The following is a 3,999-nucleotide window of genomic DNA, read 5'->3' on the forward strand; positions in this document are numbered from 1 at the left end:
GGAGTTGGGAGGGGAATGGTTGGGGGCAGGATCAAGTGTAGGAAGATACATGACAGAACGATAAGCTCCCAGAAATATATGCCCTTAGCTGACAGGCATAAAGGTAGTGATATGGAACGTGAAAGAGCAAAAAGATTTTAAGAGCCAGGGTCATGGAGTTTGCTGTGATAGCGTGTCTCTTAGTGATTTCAGAAACTATACTCATAAAGTCACATGTCAATCGAACACAAGCTAAACAAGGACCAAAACACTAGATATGCCACAGTGGGAGGAGGAAAGTCCATGAGCCTTCAAACAGATGTGTGTGTGTGTGTGTGTGTGTGTGTGTGTGTGTGTGTGTATGTGTATATATTAGACATATACCAAGTTGGGCCTGACCTTGCTGGTGATGGACTGACATGACTCCTGCCCCTAGGGCCAGTACACATGGGTTTCCATTAGTGTGGATATCTGCTGTGGATATAAGGCTTGTTTTTATAATAATGTATCATTGAGTCATTTTCATTAACAAGGAGGACATACCTCAGAAGAACATGAAAACATATACATTATTATAACATAATAACATTATAAGCTTCTAGGAGTAGAGTATATGTGTATGTCTTTAACAAAATGGTAAATGATGGGACCTTCAGGACAGCCCTTATCTCTGAAGAAAAGAATTCAAAAAACATGCGTTCAAAAATATATACTTTCTCAACTATGCAAAAATGTAAGGATGCAATATGAATTGCATTAGAGGCTTCACAGATCTAAAGGAATAGAGGCAGCACTGTGAGCCAGCTTGTCAGAAAGATACAAAGACAGGCAGATACAAATGTAGGCAGATTCCAAATTCAAAATAGGCCTCAACCAGAATAAATTTCGGTAAAATTGTGGTCTGAATGGTAATTCCAGGACAGGGTCCCACCCAGGTATTTCATTGTCTGTGCTTGTGAATACTATCTCTTCCTAAAAGTCAAGGGGCTAAGGTCATGGAATGCTGATTAGCGGAATAAATAACTGAATTGATATGTAAAAACAAAACAAAATGAAAAATATCTGAGCTTTTGTTCTCTAGGAGATGAGTAAGCAGAAAGCAGTAGCAGTTCTTTTTTTTTTTTTTTTTTTTTTTTATCTGAAACACAAATGATTCATTTGGATTATTTGAGGATGAAATTATCATCCATGTTAAGTTACAAAAACAAACAAAACCAACATTGCAGCCAAGGGTGAAAGTAAGATCAAAAGAAAGAAAGAAATGAAGAAGATTATGGCTGGTTTACCAGTTTATAGTGATGTAAACAGCATAATTCCTTTACATTTTTGTAGGTTTATGGTGTTTGATTGATTTCCAGAAAAATTATTGCTGTTAATATTTACTTTAGATTTATGCTGTTGGTTATTCCAATATAATTATTTAGTTTTTAGTCCATTATTAACAGTTCCTACAGATGAATACTGGGATTGTTATTCACAGAATATATTGTAGTTTTTTTGAGAAAGTACATAAGCATTCTTGTCTAGTGGGAGGTGAGCCACCTGGAGATCTCTGGAGAGTGAACACAGCTCTTCAAGAAATTTTTCTAGCTGAATTTCTGATTTTCGTTGGAAAATCCATGGAGAGCTAACACAGCTCTTTTAGAATTTTTCATATCTCTTTTAAATTTTTTTCTAATTACTTATCTAATTACTTTTCTAATTACCTACTTGCAGAAAGGTTGCAGATCAAAAGCCTGGATTTTATTTACATATCAATTCAGTTATTTATTCCACATTCCCTTTTGGCCTTGCCACTAATCAGCATTTCATGACCTTTGCTCCTTGATTCTTACGAAAAGACAGCAAGCACAATTTTTAAGAATAATGAAGAGAGAGCTGACATAGCTCTTTTATCATGGTTTCTAGCAGCTGTCCATAGAAGGCTGTCTGAAGAACAAACACAACTCTTTCAGAACTTTTTCTAAATTTCTGATTTTGATTGGAAATCCAAAAATTAATTTTAGTATTTTTTATAACAGGATTTCTGCCTCGATCAGAAGATCTAAGAATTTCTTATAGCTGCTTATCTGACTGTGGTCAGAAAACCCATGTGGTCAAAAAACTATACAGAGAGCTTTTAGAATTTTACTAGCAGAGGTGCTGTCTCAAGCAGAAAGATACCTGGCTCAACCAGAGGGCTTTTTTAAAGTAGCAAGAAAATGTTGTCTAAAGCAGAGCAGAACACAAAGAACTGTCTGAAAAGCTGTCTGGAACAGACTACAGAGCCAAGAACAATCTATACAGAGCTGTCTAGGGAGGCATCTCGAATAGAACATAGGCCCCCATGTTGGAACCATGATTTGACTTCCAGTCTTTTTTTTTTCACCTTTCTCAAACAATTCTTCTCTCAGGAAACCAGATGTAGCTGAGTTTAAAACCATTCTGTACTATACAAGACAAGGGCAAAACCAATAATCTACATTTTAATGTTTCTATTATGTTTTAGTCTTATTAAAGTAAAAATATATTGCTTTATAAACATAGTTGTGATTTTCCTTTGTTTTCTATTTGCTTCCTTGCTTTTGTGTGGCACTTTTATAAAACATCATGAGACAACTTGCACTAGTTGCTTTTCCATGTCTGGAGACTGAACTCAGGTTCCCAGTCTTGGTGGCAAGTGCCTTGACACATCAATGTATCTTGACTATTTTTCTATTGTATTTTGTTTTGAAACATCATGCTATTAGTGAATTTAACAATGTTATTGGTGGAATTTCTAAGTATATTGCAAATGAATTTAAATTCTAGTATTTCAAACATGTAAATTCAAGTTTGTCTTTTTCCTTTTATGTAATACAAGAACTTTGAATACAACACTGCCCATAATGTGCTCATTCAAAAAAAAAATAATACAGCTAACTTCTATCATGTGAGAGATAATACAAAGAATTTTGCACTTTTTTGTATAAACTATGCATTTTAACTCCCTATTTCATAAAATAATAAATACCTGTCATGCTTCTTATAACTAAATCACACTACAAGTTATTGATAAGAAATAAGACCTAACTATATGGTTCCTTAGGGAGCCATGTTACTTATGCTCTAATAAATTCATATATTCAGAACAATTAAGTAGGAAATTCCTAGTTCCATCCCAAATTTTAATTGCTCAGTATTAATAGAAGTAAAGTTTTTTGTTTGTTTTTTACAATAAAGTTGGTGAGATTTAAAACAAGCTATGCAACACAAACCACACCATTTCCTTCATCTCTGTGTCTATTCTCTGAGATTGGACAAATCTTCTGGGTAAACTTATCCGTCCTTCCTTAACCCATCTATTTGCATCAGCTACTAATATCTTGAAGTACTCTCTACCAAGTAGCCTACTGATTATGCCAGCTTTGTTTCAGGGCAGTCAGTGTTCCATCTTCTTTCTACTCTCTATTTCCAGTTTCCCTGTCTCATCTCCAGAATCATGCCAGATGTCAGGAACTTGTCCTTTCTTTCTTAATATACTACCTAGTGAATCCAGCAAACTTCCTAGTAGTACAACATTCCTCATTTTGCCCTCACCCCTCTTAACTCAAATTTTGAGACAGCCCCTAATACATAGAGAAATATTTTACCTTGAACTTCCACTAGCCACACCTGGCAGGTACTTAGAAAAAGTCTCTATCATTCAACCCACAGTCACCATGCATCGCTAAGATCTAGAGAGAGCAATAGAAACCACAGATTGGAAAACCACCCAACAAAGACAAGATCAGATATCAACTCATATAACCAAAATCATTTTAAAACCAGATGCCTACATGCCAGTAGGAAAAACACATTGAAACAAACAAACAAACAAACAAACAAACACAGTCACTAACACTCAAGAAAATATCCCTCTACCAGAACCCAGGAACTCTATTATACAAGGCCCTGGGAAATGAATAACCAAAGAAGCACATGACAAGGACTTCAAACTTGCTGGTATAGATATCCTCAAGGACCTCAAAGAGATTATGAATAAACTTATTAAAGAAGTCA

The 3,999-nt window shown here is 35.2% G+C and overlaps 1 non-coding gene across 1 annotated transcript; it reads left to right on the forward strand.

Moving 5' to 3' along the window:
* The first annotated feature begins 1,536 nt into the window (after positions 1 to 1,536).
* On the forward strand, positions 1,537 to 1,600 carry LOC115490040. Its single transcript, XR_003955469.1, has one exon. It is a non-coding gene; the product is annotated as a U7 small nuclear RNA (small nuclear RNA).
* The last annotated feature ends 2,399 nt before the right edge of the window (positions 1,601 to 3,999 follow it).

The sequence above is a fragment of the Mus musculus genome, chromosome 4, assembly GCF_000001635.26.
Source record: "Mus musculus strain C57BL/6J chromosome 4, GRCm38.p6 C57BL/6J".
In the NCBI taxonomy this organism is placed as follows: Eukaryota; Metazoa; Chordata; class Mammalia; order Rodentia; family Muridae; genus Mus; species Mus musculus.